A 14991-nucleotide genomic window follows, 5' to 3' on the forward strand; every position below is an offset into this window, starting at 1 on the left:
AAAGCAAAGTGTAGATTTGAATGACTAGCTGGTATGCCCAGTCTTATTATTTTAAATTAAACTTGTATTGCACATAAGTGGAAACATAAATCTTCAATGTAAGAAACAATTGGAAAGCAGAAACTCTAGAGCAGAAAAAAATGTTTCTAGTTCATTGTAAAATGGAGAGACATAAATGAATTGGCTTGCTTAAGTTTTTGAAACATTTTTATTATGATTGGGGACTTTGAATGAAATTTATCATGAATAAAAGAAAGTTTAATGATATCTTTTAAATGATAGATTCATAGTTAAAATCAGATAGTCCTCTGATTTTCAATATCTCATTTCAAATTTTTTCTCCTCTTACTTTTGAAAAATAAAAGTGGGTTTTTTCTCCCGTATCAGCTGCTCATTCTGAGTTAAAAAAATCTGGAACGTTAATGAAAATGTTTACAGACTGAATTATTTGTATATATCTATATCTGTATATCTTAAAAACATATGCTGTCTCCTATACGGCAACTGGTATCTTTCTTAACAAATCCAGACAAATTATGTTTAATGGCATCTGCCACTAAAAATTCTCTGACAGTGTCATTCATTGAAACATTTTGTTACATTTAATTGACCATAATTTAAAGAAACAATTAAAAGCTCTTTAAATGTCAAATGTGAACTCAAAAGTTAGGGTAATTCCTCTTATATGTCTTTCTACCCTTCTCTCTCTTTGGGCATTGTTTTAAAGGGGGATAGAGGAAAGAAAGGAAATGAAGTGTATTTCTAAGTTTACTTATTGAAATTCTATTAATGGTATTTCTGATTTTAAGAATTCTTTACAAAACTGTCTTAGATTAATCTACTTTCATATTAAAAGCTTTTATTTTTTTTGGTAGGGGAGGAGGTGAGAGAAGTGGGAAGGAGGGACAGAGAGAGAGAGAGAATGGGGTAAGGAGAGGGGAAAGAGTAAGGGCCAGAAAGCATATTATTGAGATACTCCCTGGGAATTTGCTTGAATAAAGACATAGGAGCCTATATACATTTGTCTTTCCAAAAGCAAACATCATTTAAATTTATTTTACCTGAGTACTTTAAGTGAAGTGAAAATCATTAATGGGCAAGGAAGCTTCTGTAAAGTAAAGAGGAGTACAAAGGGTGTTTTGGACGGTGGGGGGGGGGGCTGTCTAGAGTGGAGATATTGTCCAGTTTGTCATGATTGTCAAGCACAGAGGAAACCAAATCTAATTGTAAATAGCTTTGTTTCCTTATGGCACACAACATCTTCTACTTCAATCTGATGTGAAGTCTGAAAGATTTCAAAGAGATGCAGTTTCTCTATCTCAGAGGTAGTATATTTTAGCTGAAAACTCTGGCCCTGCAGGGAAAAGTTTTAGGCGGGGCTACTTATCTCTGTCCATGGTCCTACATTCTGCATATTTTCTGTTCAGGGATGTAATGGGACAGTACACACCCATCAAGTAAGTTTTCTCACTGTTTTTGGAAATGGAATATGTAAACTGCTGGAGTTGGCATGTTAATATGTTAAGAAAAGCCATCAAAAAAGTTGCCTATAAATTCATTTATGTGCATCTCTTTTCATTTAGATTTTAAAAGTCATATTTCTAACATTACAAAACAACTCCCTTCCCCCTCACCCACACAATTTATACAGAATAATCTTCCTAAACGGAAAGATGAATATTGTTTTGGTCCAATAGCTTTAAACCAAACACAGTAAGGTAATTTACATAGCTAAAAGGGTTTATTGATTTTTCAGGGTTACAGAGATGGTTTTAGAACCCTTTGGGCTAATTAGGTCTAACATATAGACCTAAAAAGTAGAAAAAAGGACAAAATGAGATTATTTTAATCCAAAGTTCCTTCTCCTACCATAATGATTTAATAACAGCATGTTAGGAAAATATATAAATTGAATTTGTATGTTTTCATGATTTTTGGGGGGGGATCTCAACTTCTTGATATACTACTTCCAACCTCCTGATTTTGACTCTCCCAGTCTGCCTTATGTCTGCCTTTCCCTCCTTCTCTGTTGCTGAAAACCCATAGGGTGTAGAGAACTTTTAAAAAAAAATCTGCTTATTTTTACTATTCTTTTTCTAAAATTGTCATATACAACATCTTCTTTCATAACAGCATCACACAGTAGGTGTTCAATGTTTGCTGAAATAATTTTTGAATATTTGCAAACTGGAATTTTTAAAGTTCAGTTACTACTGGAAAAATGTAAACAAAACTAGTCTATTATATTACTGCTTTATTCTCATATATATATATATATAATTGGCATGTAATAGTACTTAATTAATTGTAAAATTTCATGCTATATGTTAATATCATGTGAGTTTAAAAGTAGAGCCTGGATGGAGACAGCATCAATCAAAAGCAGGTTAATTCAGCTCTTATCCCAAAAGATAAAGTCTATATGGTACATTTGGAAAATAAAGTAGTTATTAATCTAGAAATCATCTAGTAATAGGATGATAGTTAAAGTATTTTAATTGTCAAAACATTATTTTGCTGTTTTTCTAATAAACTAATAAACTAAAGATGCATTGAAAATAACTTTTAAAATTGCTAAAAAAAAAAGCAAAACCAAAACAAAAACCCTAAAAAAAAAAACCCAACCCTCTGAATATAACCTGTTCCACAAAATCTGCAGGAAAGGAATTTAAATGAAAATGAAATATTTATATCTAGTACTGACATTCTGGGGACACAAGCTTTATATTTATTTGGTTTACTTTTCCCCAGTTATTCTCAGTACAAATTACAACCTTGAATCTCTTTTTCTTATCTTTCTGTATTATTATTATTCATCTTCCCATTTATACTCCCCCCAAAAGAGGGGGGAAAGCCCTCTTTGGAAAAGTTCCTCTAATTGTAATCTGCTCATCTCTCCTTTTTATAGACACACATAAAAATGGAGATATGGGGATAACACAGAGCCTTGGGAGGCATGGATATACTTCAGAGCTTACTTGCTAACATGGTCTTTTTTCTGATTTTTCCAAAAACCTCTCACAAAAAACTAGTTATGCTAAGAAAAAAAAATAAAACTTATATATTTTAAACTGCTGAATAATAAGAATCCATTCTTTTATGTTATTAAATGTAAAGAAGCTTAATTTCAAATTATACAACACTATACTTGCTCATACTATGTATTTTTTAAGTTATTGCTATTTCTGTCTAGTGATAAGAAATCATAAATTCTACTCTTTGTTCATTAGAATATATAATCTGTTATAAATTGGTCTTTTTGTATTTTTCCAACAAGATCTTTTCTCCTTTCTATCAGTAATTCAAACATCTATTCAAAGGCAGTAGGTTCCAACTTGAAACAAGAGAGTTTGTAAGTCCAAAAGTAAGATCACCCGAAACTACTATTAAAAAAACCAAAATAATTTTAAAAATAAATCTTGAGATTAGATGTTGTCAGGCCCTCTTTCTACTCAGTAGTTATTGTCATGCCATATAAAAAGAACATGGAGGTTGTTATAAGACCAGTTGGGAAATAAACAGGTTTTCTGTTCTTTTCCATTAATCATTCATAAACACTCAAGGACATTTTCAAGGAACACACTTTTACTTTATATGTGTCTTCCAAATCATTAGGATCTGCATAGATTTGTACCTCCCCTTTCCACCCACACTTCTAAGGTTGCCTCCTCTCTCTCATTTATGGCATTTACAAAAAAAAATAAAAAGCTTTACTAAATAAACACTTAGAGGAGTTCCTTTCAGATTAATTGATATTGGTTATTGAAAGAATTCTATTGTTTGGGTAAGAAAATACTTGGAAGTTAGGATTTTTTTTATGTTATAAAGAAGGAATTCTGATAAAAAAAAAGTAATCAAGTAAAATCTGGCTATAAAACATCAAGGCAATTTCAACCAATATTTATTTATTCACTTAGAGCAGGAAATGGATACCATAGGTAAAGATTTTTTTTTCAGTTTGCTGAATTTTACTGAAAAAAGGTTGGTGGTTAATAAACAAACAAACAAAACCCAAACCTACTCTTGACCCGTAGAAGAGAAATAATGAGTTTCCAAGCAAACTTCTCAAATTCAGAGAGAAAATATTGATGAAGACTTCCCAGCATCTTTACCGTCAGCAATGCATGTGTGGTCCACGAGCTATTCTACTAGCAAATCCATGGGGCTGATTTGCTCCTGTTTTACAGACAGCTGAGCTGTTCTTTTGGGTGTCATAGCAAACTTAACGAAGGTACCAAGGCTTTGCACCGAGACTTGGTCCTCTGCCCCGGGGAATTGAATTCGGTCTGAAAGCGGGCTAAAGGTATATTGAAACTCCAGCCTTGTACAGCATTTCTGCTTTTCAGACTGGTCCTAGAAGGATTCTTCCCTCCCCCTGTCCTTGCTAACAAGGCATCTGCAATACGATCTTTATATGCATATTTTAAGAGACACGCAAGGAATGAATCTGGCGACCAGACTAAGATCCATCAGAAAATACGCCAAAATAAATTACCAAAAGCATGCGGGGTGGGGTGAGGAGTAACGGATGTATATTCCATCATTTCCACGCAGATCAAAGAGAGAGCCACTAGTGACTCATACATACCAAGGCAGATAGTTTAATGTTATTAAGAAACGTGCAAGAGATGCGGCAGTAACTGCAGGGGGATGACATTTCTGAGGCAGAGACATTTGAGAGAGAGAGCGAGAGATCGTGCCAAAGAGCAAACTCTGAGAGTTCAGTTCCAACCCTCCCACGTTGTTTTCCTCTGACTGCTCCATGCATTTCCCTTCGCCGCCAGCATTCAATGTGTACCTCTCGGTCCAGCTTACCTTGAAACGGGACTCCATTGAGTATCCTAGAGTGACATAGGACCGCAGCCAATCGTATCGGGGCTCCTCACTTGGGCGGCTCAGAAGAGCGCGCCTGCACCAATCGCAGCCCCACAGAGATGAGCAAGTTGCGTTGCAGCCGGGTTCGGCGTATACTTCCGCGCGTGCTGCCCGGGATAGGAGCCTGGCCCAGCAGCTGCATACACACCAGTGCGGAGGCGGAGGAGGGCTTGGTGATACGGTTGCTATAAATCTGTGGTCCAGTCCACCTCCCTTTTAAGACGTCCTCCCCCCTTATTTCTGTTCTCATTTAGAGATGCAGCAGCTTACTTCTATAGCCAGCCACTAAAAAGCAGCACGGAGAAAGACATCGGCTTTTTTTAAAAAAAAATACGTTCTTCCCTTTTCTTTGTTCCTTTATTTGTTTCTCTTTCCCTTTTTTTTTGCTTAGTTGAAAAGCAATAGGATAGTGTCTGTCGGTCTCTCTCTCTCTCTCTCTCTCATTCTCTCTCTCTCTCTCTCTCTCCCTCCCCCCCTTTTTAAATACCCCCTCCCATTTCGTTTAGTGTAGGTCGTTAGGAGCCAGAAGCATTTCTTTTTATTTGCTTCTTTTAAGCTGTGTCCACAGTTTAGGTTTCGTGCTGTATTAAGAGAACTATCCAGCTGCTTCTTGCTCATCCTTATTGGGAGAACTGCACCGTTACTTTAAACACACACACTCACACACACACACAACCTTAAGGGAGAAAGGTAAGTTGCAGTTTGGTTTCTTTAATCGTTACTTGCAGCGATTCCCTGGCAAACACAGAAAACCTGTAAGTAAGCGGAATAGCAAGTTAATTGCACATAATTGTTTTTCGCTTCAAAGCCATTGCTCTGCATTATAAGACAGACTTAAATATATGTAAACATTTTTTAATGTACTGCATATTCACAGTCATCACTAGCAGAAAGTAAATAGTAAATGTGGATAGTTATGATCGTACAAATGTGAAACTAGACAGATTGAGAAAGTATCTGGATTGAGGTTCGAAGTTCATTTCATAAGAATACATTTTTAACTTTGGTGTTAGTACTTGCATGCCATTTAGAGAATATGAAGGAATAAAGATCATTAGAAGAAAAGTGTAGTATGTCGAAAAGATACGCCTGGGCTTTCAGATTAGTAGTGATAAACCTCCAAGTTCAATTGTATTAAGTGAATTCATTTTGTTTAGATAACGATTGCTAGATTGAAATACGAGATGAGTTAGGCTTCGAGTTGTAGTTGACCGAACCAAGTGCACGCAGCCTGTCTTTTGGGGGTGGTATAGGGATGGTTCGGGGGGGGGGGGGGCTTGTCAAAATCGATGAATGGCGGAATGCGTAAGATCTAATTTAGGGAAGTTAATTGCCATAATTCGGCCAACACTATTGAAGTTAATTTGAGGGCAGGTTCTTCAGTCTATCCAGCATACGGGATTCTCTTTGTTCTGAAAAGCCTAAATAAGACCCTCTGAGCTGTGTCAGTAAAAAGGACTCTTCTCGAGTGGGTGTTCGCGATACTCAGGAAGCACAGGAGTAGATTTCAACCTCTGTCCTTGGTCCTATGCCTTTGACTTCATGGGCGGGGGAGGGGGCATGAGGAGAGGGGAAACCCCTTCTCCACCCGGTAGGTAAGGGATTCGCTGCAACTACTACTATAGCCTGCCCGACTACGTAGCCCTCTCCCGAACCCCTCCTTCCTCATTGTATCTCCCCCCGCCCCCCATTTCTTCCCAATAGCTATTGTTAAAACTAACACCAGAGAAAGATGGTAAAGGATGTGTATTCATTTGTCTGGTTAGACAGATAACACATTTCGACTGGGGCTTTTTTTTTTTTTTTTTTAGCGTTTTGGTGATTCAAACCTCTCTTCTCTTGCAAAAAGGAAAAAAAATGTAAACCTGGATTAGTATGGGGGAGGGGCTTGAATAGGGACGTGGGGGTGATTGATAGAAGATCCCTGATTTACCCATGAGTAGTTTAAAATTATTGGCACAAGCGAAATTCTGGACTATATGTGCGAATATGTATGGACGAGTGAGGGCAAAGATAGAATATGAGGTTATTTAAAGCTTTTATAATTTTCAGTTCTGTGTGCTCTCCGCCCAATTCAGGTTGTGAACAATTTTTTTAAAGGCACTTCTAACCTTGACTGTATTTAGGAATCTGATGATGAGACAGTGGTGGTTAAAGACTGCAGGCTGTGTCTACGGTGTGTTCATGGTTCTACAGGACCTAGCATTGCCATTGTTGTTCAATTTATGCCCAGCACGTTAGCACATAACCACCTATTTCACATCTGAAAAGAATTAATATGAGAGATATACAACTGTGGTAAATTGGTGGTTGTAAATGTTCCCCATTTTCACTTTCAAGTATTAGTTAAGGAACCTGGTGTTGATGCTGTGTATTTTAACTCATAATTACTAGTTGCAGAGCTAGACTTATTGTGGTAGAATGAGAAAAGAATAGGAAATCATTTGATATTTATGGTTCACATAGTGGATCATAGATTGACTATCAGTGACCTCCCTAAATAACATCAGAATCTCTTCTCCACTTAGGTTGCATAAAATTCTTCACCTTCATCCCTCCTTTATCTACTTTTTTTGTTACATCACTCCCAGAGATGTTTTTAAAGAGAAATTGATCTATTCCTTCAGATTGGACCATCCATTTTAGACCTATATAATGAAGGCTTAAATTTGGGGAACTGAAGAATAGATAAGTAATTGAAGAAAATGCATCTAACAATTGGGCTATCTTTTTCATAAAGGACAGAAATAGGGGCTTGTATATGTGCTTGGAAGGGGAAAACAGTTTAGGGGCCTCTACTTGGGAAGGCCCTTGAGATTTTTTTTTTTTTGGTAAAAGACTATTTTAATTGGATTACACTAGAAATTTCTTCCAGAAACTGATCCATTTGTATTGCTGCAGACCATACATTTTAATGGGGACTTGGAAATCTTGGCCTTGCCGACTCCTTTCACCACCATAACATGCTTTTAAGGTAAGGTAGAGAGAAAATCCGATCACCCCTTTCCCATGCCACCACCAACTCTGCCACCTTTTTTAAGCAGTGCAGAGGTATTCAATTTAACACGAAACTACCAAGTTATAAAATATGCTAGGCAATATTACATTTGTATGTGGCATTAGAGGGAACTATTTTTTTTTTTTAAAGAGCCAGGCCTACCACTTAATAAAGAAATAAGCTAATAAAAACTGGGGCATTCCAAGATTTTTCAGTTAGGATGGGGAGATTTGGTAGAACCATTTTATAATTAATGTGTGCCAGAAAGCACTAAAGGGTATTGTACAAATAGCAAAAAGAAGAAGCTACCAGTTGAGCAATTCTCAAATTAATTAGGTGCAACTCTAAAAACGCTAAAGGTCATTTAGGCCGGAATAGGATTTGGAGCAGGTTTGGTGTGGGATAATCCAGACACTTCTGAAAATGGAGGAGAGCTATCGCCCTCATTTTGGAGGATCTGGGCAGAGTGTCTACAACTCTGCAGGATTCCCTAGATAATTGTAGAGTTCCCTACCTCCCTTTGGCTGTCTACTTAGTCCAAGTAGTTAAGCCCTTTACCTCCCCACCATTAAGAGCATTTCTTCCTGCTGTAGGACCGAGGTGAATAATAAGAGCCGGCTGGAATGTCCGGTTCTTCCCCTACCTATGCTCGCAGCTCCTCCCCGCCCCCTCCCCTTTTGGATGGGGGTGGGGGAGAGTGTTTGGGCACTCCTTCCTGGACCTCACTGCATCAAACCGCATCATGCCCTTGAAGTGACAACCTCGGGCACTTTCTTGCGGTGATTCCAAACGCCTACTGCTCCATCAAGTCTCTTTCCTTCCCCTATCCTGTACCTTCTGGTAGGTATGGCAGGTGATTTTTTTTTTTTTAAAGGAAGGGAAAAGCGAGGGGCTCTTAATGAAAGAACCACAGGTGTTTTGTAGTAATTAAGGGCCGGGCAGGTGGGAAAACTTGCCGCCTTGGTGTCCCCGGTGCTGTGTGTTTTGACTTAGGCTCCATAGGGCGCGATCCGCCTGTGCACAGGATTTTTAAGGGAGAGGCCATTGGCTGGAGTGGGGGCGGGCAGAGAGGACGAGCCTGGGGACGCCCCCTCGTTGAAGAGTTCCCAATTTCCAGGCTTCTCGGAAGGGCGGGGGCGTTTGAAGGATGCGGCGCTGGGCTGACAATGGGGTGAGCACGGCGCAGGATTTCCTACTTTGCATTTGAAGCAGAGTCTAGCTCCCCGCGCAGGTACCAGGAGCTGCTCGTTTTAGCAGTCGGTACTCTCCGGAGGAGGGGAGAGGCGGGGGAGGGGAGCCTCTCTGAGTTTAAAGGAAGGGCAAGCGCCTTTCAGCCGAGTGTGTAAAAGAAGACACTTAACTTTCCTGGCTACAATATAAACACGCCTCAATTAACTCCCTGGGTGAACCTTTTAAATGCGGCAATAGTCTATGCAAATTTGCACCTGGAGCCGGCTGGCGGTTCCCTCCCAGTCCGGGTCCTCGGGGCAGGGGGCGGGTGCGTGTGAGGGGGGTCAGTTTGTCCGAGGCGCCTCGCCTGGTGCACGCCGAGGCAGGGCGGCTCGCGCCTCCTTGGCTGCACGGCGCTTTGTGCCGGCGGGATTCTCTGGAGCTGTCCGAGCCCGCCGCGGCGGGGCTAGCTCGCAGCCCGGGGCTCCGCCTCTTGGCGCTCTTCCAAGGAAGCCCCTCCTCCCCGCCCTTCTACAAACCGCGGGACTCTGCCTCCCTCTCTCCTTTCTCCCTCTCTCTCGGTCTCTCTCTTTCCCAGGCCTCCCTGAAAGAGGAGCAAGAGGTGGGGGCGGGGGCGAGCGAGCGTGGGGAGGGCAGATCGTCAGCATCGCGGGGCGGGGAGGGGAATTGCACGGTCGGCGCCGGCTGGCCCATCCCCGGCTTCCTCTCCGCCTTCCCGCCACCCGGACCGAGCCGGGGGACTGCTGCGAGCCGCCTGTCCGCGGCGGATCCTCCCCCGAGCGACTCTCCTCGTGCGGCGGCGGCGGAGCCGGAGAAGGCAAGTGTGGGCTCGGGTGGGGAGAGGAGCGGAGCGAGGGCCGAGCAGGAGGGCGCCACGCGCCCCCGAGGAGGGGAACCTCGGCGCGGTTCTCCCGGGGCGAAGGCGACCCCCGGGCCACGCAGCCTCGCGGGCCGGGCGGGCACCGCCGCTCCCCCCTCCCCGCTAAGCACCGGGATGGGAAGGGCTCCCGCCCCTCCCCCTCCCGAGGTCGGGGCTCGGGGGTCTGGCCCGGGCGGAGGAGGGGGAGCGGCCGGCAGGGCCGAGCGCTGTAAGTTTCCGAAGTGGCCGTGTTTGGGGGGCGGGGAGGGGAGACGTGCAGCCTCGGGAGGTGCGGCGGCCGCGCGTGTCGGAGCGGCCCGGGCGGAGCGGGAGGCCGCCTCCCACGAAGCTTGCCGCTCTTTTTCCCGGCCCGGCGGGTGGGGAGCCCCGGGCGCGTTGGGTGCGGGGTGACAGCGCGGCCTGGGGGGGCGAGCCAAGGAAGCGCGTGAGGAGGAGGAGGAGGAGGAGGGCGCGGCTCGGGGGAGAAGACCCTCCCTCGGGGAGCGGGCCGGCCCCAGACCCGAGTTAGCCTGCCCAGCGCACGCCGCTTCGGGCCGCGCCCCGGCTCGCGCCGCGTGCTCCGCCCGGGTCCTGGCGTGCTCCGCCCGGGCCCTGGCGTGCTGTGCCCTGGCGTGCTGTGCGGCGAGGCTGCCCGCGCGGGAGGGTCGTGGCTGGGCACCCCGACGGGCGGCGGCCGGGTAAGCTCGTCGGCGCTCCCCCTCCCCCGGCCGGGGGCCGAGCATGCAGCTTGCGCCGAGCGGCGGCAGGCCGGGCTTGCACGCAGGGGAGCCGCAGAGCGGCGGAGGGCTCGCCTCCCGGCTGCAGGTGCGGCGTGCAAGGGGAGGCCCCCGCGCCCCCGGACCCCCGGACTGCGGCAGCCGCACCTCGAGCGTCCGGCCCTGCCCGTGTCCGCGGGGCCCCGCCGGCCCTGAGGTCTGTGGGGGCCCGCGGCTTCCAGCCGGCAGAGCCTCCTCCAGGTGGGCACCCCGAGGAGCGGCAGACCGAGCCCTTCTCGCGGCGTGCCTCACCCCGACCCAGGCAATCGCAGCCGACCCTCATCATTCCTGGGGAACGAGCCGCAAAAATTAAAGAAGGATCAAACGTGCACGCGTCTTAATGTACAGAAAAACGACCATTCTTTGACCGTGTTTTGCAAAATGTGGAACAAGATGGTTGTGAAGTTCAGCTTATTTTCTTTACCTCTAATCGCATCTTTTTTCTTTTGAGCAAGGCAATGGAGTTAAGGGACTTGCCCAAGGTCACCCAGCTAAAGCATTAAGTGTCTGATTTCGGATTTGAACTCAGGTTTTCTTGACTCCAGGACTAGGGACGCGATCCACTGGGGTACCTAGCTGCCCCCCACGTGTCTTAATATAGTGAGCTTGGAGCCAAAACTGTATGACCTTGGGCAAGTCACTTCAAGGAATTAGTTGCTTTTTATCTTGATAAGGTTGAACTAGGTTTCCAAATGCATTTCCACCTTTTGAGGCTTTTGATTTCTTTTTTAAATGCTAAAAGAATGCTGGACTTTTGTAAATGGTGACTGTGGTGTAGTGGGAAACAGTACTGCCTTTGAAGTCCATGCAATTCCAATCCTAAACTGCGTATGTGACTTTGGGCAAAAAGGGGAACAATTCCGAGCTTTACTTTCTTCAGGGACCTTACACTACATGATTTTTAAGGTTCTTTCCATTTCTAAATCTATGATTATAAGAGTATTTTTTCACCTGGTAGTTTATGCCTTTCATTAAAAATTTAGATTCTTAATAAAAAGTTTTTGTTTTGTTTAGCTCCATTCAAAACTCAGCTAATGACCCCCTAGCAATTGGAGATCAATTTCTTTATTCCCTTAGGGTAAAGCTTGACCAATGTGATGACCTTGAAAGAAGTATAAAAGTAAAATATTTTTCCAAGGCTTTTTTCTTTTGCTAAGGTTGTGGTAATTTGATGAAGCAGTACTCAAAAATCTCAATTTTTCTGAAACTTTAACATAACCATTAATATATTCAGACATTTTGATATAAATATTTTCGATCAAATACATGGTTACATATAATTACGCATTTTTTTAAAATAGTAAGTTGATGGGAATGTTGATATTTTGTTTTGTACTTTGCTGGGTTTCAGATGAAGGCACATTTGAAAGGAGATATATTTTAAACTAGCCTATGGAAGGTAGAGAGGGAATGGACTTGGACCAGGGGTTCAGGGAAAGAACAAATAAGTTTACATTTCCTCAGTTCTTTTACGTTTCCTTCAAGTTTTCTTTTTAATTTCCTGTAATGAATGTTATCCCTCTTGGGTAATGTGTGAACAAAAGGCAGAAGACTCAAAACCTGCTTGAGTAACTTGTTGCTACCAACATTTGGCAGTTTAAAGGGTTTCTTTTTCCACATGGTACTCTTTTTTAGGGAGGGGGGAGATGCTATTTCATTCACCATTATATAAACCAAAGTATATCAAATAGTACACAGTATCAGTCTTTTTAAGGTCTGTCCCCTGGTTATAAGGAATGTCAAGGTGTAAAACAGAAAAGATAAATTTTACAGGTGTTCTGTGTTTTTTACCTTGATTGACTCACCTTAATTCACTTGTTGCATAGATATATAGCTTATATGACTGGATCATTTGATTGACTGGATTTTCCTTGCTAATTCACCCTGGGTCTTGGGGTTTGGCTATGGGTTTGTCTTTTTATTCCTATTTATTTTTAGGGAAGCAGGAACCTTTTATTCTTTCTTTTATACCTCTTTTGTATATAATCTTAGCATTAGGTTAAAATTCTTGAAGCAATCTAAATCTGACTTGTTTTTGCTCCTACAAACGCCTTGAATTAAGTTTTTCCTCCATTCAGACATACAAACTTATTTTCAGGTTTCATAGTATCAAGTATGACTACTCTCTGATATCTTTGCCTTTTAGTTAATTGAGCTAATCCAATCCTTTTAGTCTTGATTGGTTGTTCTAGATAGCTGTCTGATGAAAACATGAGGCTTTTTTCTTTTTTCCTTTTTTTTTTTAAAATAAGAGTCAACAAGGTGGTAGGCAGGAAACGAAGGATGTTCTTCACTAACCCCCAAACCACTTTTCTAAGCACTTGACTTGGGACATTTGCTTCTTCTTAGACATTAGCATAAAATAGCACTGGAAGCAATTACATTTTAGTTCTTCTAATTCTAGCCAGGCTACCAATACTCCAAAATCAATATGAAATTTGAGAAAGAAGGATTTTTTTGCTATATCACAGCTTTTCATCTATACTAATTTTGTGAATCTGGGTGTTTTTTAGAGCCAAATAATCTTACTTATTGATCAAATGACCTGATGTGTATGTAACGCTTTGCAGTCTTTAAAGTATTATATACTTACATGAGAAAGGTTGGATCTGCCCTTTAATAATGATGATAATCGTCGTTCTTTGGTACAGATTGACATTATACATGAACTTGCTTCTGGGGGAGAAGACATCCTGCACTCCCCTGCCCTGTGAGTGAGGAAATTTTTTTTTATTGATGCAAATAGGCACTTTTTGTAACTTAAAATTTTAGATGATTGCTTAAAACACTGAAATGATTTGTTCTGCATTACTCAATTTGTTAGAAGCAAGATATGAATTTAACTGTGGTGAGTTTTTTATATTACTTTCATATTAATTTTCCAAGTTACCTTTCTATATCTAAACATGTCATATTCTCATTACTTGTGGAAAAAAAAAACTATAGTATATTTTAGGATTGTAGTTCTAGTACTGGAATGGACCTCAAAGACCATCTACTCCAACCTTGTGACTTTATGGATATGGAAATTTGAGACTCTTGAAGGTTTAGTCATTTGCCTGAAGTCCTGTGCTTTGACTGCAGAACTAATGGCCTAATGGCCTTCTATCTCTGTCCCCCCCCCCCCAGGTGGCTTTCCTTATGAACTGAGCTATTAGTCAAATTGGTAACTTTAGAGTGTGAATTTTTCTTAATAGGAAAAGTGTTGTGTCAAAAGGTTTGGGGGTAATTGGGTGAATGCCTGATCAGATCCTGTTTTTACTTGGAGTGTTTTGTTTTTTAACCTAGAAGGCTTGCTTCACTTTGTGGAGACCATTCTACCTGCTTGAATCTTATTAGTGAAGGCCAGTCAGGATTCAGGTAACTGTCTGTTACCTTTCACTCATTTTAAACACTGACTTTGAACCTAATACCTGGTTAGTATCTCATTAGCTTCTATTGACAAGCACTGCTGAGTAATATAGACAAATTATTTCAATGTTGATATTTAGAATCTTGCCCATTGATGTTAGGAGAAGTTGTAAACTTAATCATAGTCTTCATAAACAGAAGCAATTTTAGCTTTAGAATTTTTAGTAAGTGTTTTAAAAAAAGTTGGCATTTTCCCAGTTATAAATTACTTTAGATACATTCTCATTTATTCTTGGAACTGAGGGGTTAGATGGTATTGTCCCCATTTTAAAAGGAAAGAAACCAAAGTTACAGGTATTGACTTTGAAGAAGACAAAGATGTGTCTGTTAGAGAATTCAGACTGCTCCTGATTTCAGTGAAGTACATCATTGAGCTATCTATTGATATCTTTTCACATAGTAGAAAGAATAATCTTTATGAGGGAGTGAAACTCAAAGGAGAAATTGGAGAATATTTTAAATAACAAATCAAGGCTTTGTCTGATTATTTGAAATTTGAAGACCTGATGTTTCTGATGAAAGTAGTAAATGTCAATTTCTTGCCATTCCATATAAATTCTCAAAAAGGTATGGTTGTCCTAACTTGAGCATAGATGAACAAACCAGTTACATTTGTTTGGCAGTTTTTCTCATGCTAAAATTGTTCTTCACATTAATAGCATAGAATCCACTTTATACAGAATAAGGTGTACTTTTTTTCAGAAAAAAATATTTGATTAAGAGCACTTTTAAAGTTTGCAATTTTCAGTGGTTATAGGTGCAGTGACAAACAAACGGTGCTTTTGATGGGGAATGAAAGGACATGTTAAACTATTGGATTAATTTTTCTTTTTACTGTTACCAATCTAAATAGTAAGTTTATTTACAGTGTTTTTGGGTGC

The 14991-nt window shown here is 41.6% G+C and overlaps 1 protein-coding gene and 1 long non-coding RNA gene across 5 annotated transcripts in view; one reads left to right on the forward strand and one right to left on the reverse strand.

Moving 5' to 3' along the window:
- The first annotated feature begins 5153 nt into the window (after nt 1–5153).
- Nucleotides 5154–14991, forward strand: part of ELAVL2 (ELAV like RNA binding protein 2) — a 177377-nt gene continuing 167539 nt past the window's right edge. Inside the window, exon 1 of one of the 3 annotated variants that reach the window (XM_074208743.1) lies at nt 5154–5565. The gene's annotated coding sequence lies outside the window, so the exon portion shown is untranslated. Of the gene's footprint in view, nt 5566–7307; nt 8714–9706; nt 9882–14991 lie in introns of those variants that run through there. The other 2 variants (XM_074208742.1, XM_074208744.1) reach the window with 2 other exon arrangements.
- The window catches only part of LOC141503505 (uncharacterized), a 67510-nt gene continuing 57853 nt past the window's right edge, over nt 5335–14991 (reverse strand). For both annotated transcript variants that reach the window (XR_012472866.1, XR_012472865.1), the window contains 2 exons: nt 13293–13407; nt 5335–5628 (listed from right to left, as the gene is read on the reverse strand). This is a non-coding gene — a long non-coding RNA (uncharacterized LOC141503505). The remainder of the gene's footprint in view (nt 5629–13292; nt 13408–14991) is intronic.

Source organism: Macrotis lagotis, chromosome X (assembly GCF_037893015.1).
Source record: "Macrotis lagotis isolate mMagLag1 chromosome X, bilby.v1.9.chrom.fasta, whole genome shotgun sequence".
Lineage (NCBI taxonomy): Eukaryota > Metazoa > Chordata > Mammalia > Peramelemorphia > Peramelidae > Macrotis > Macrotis lagotis.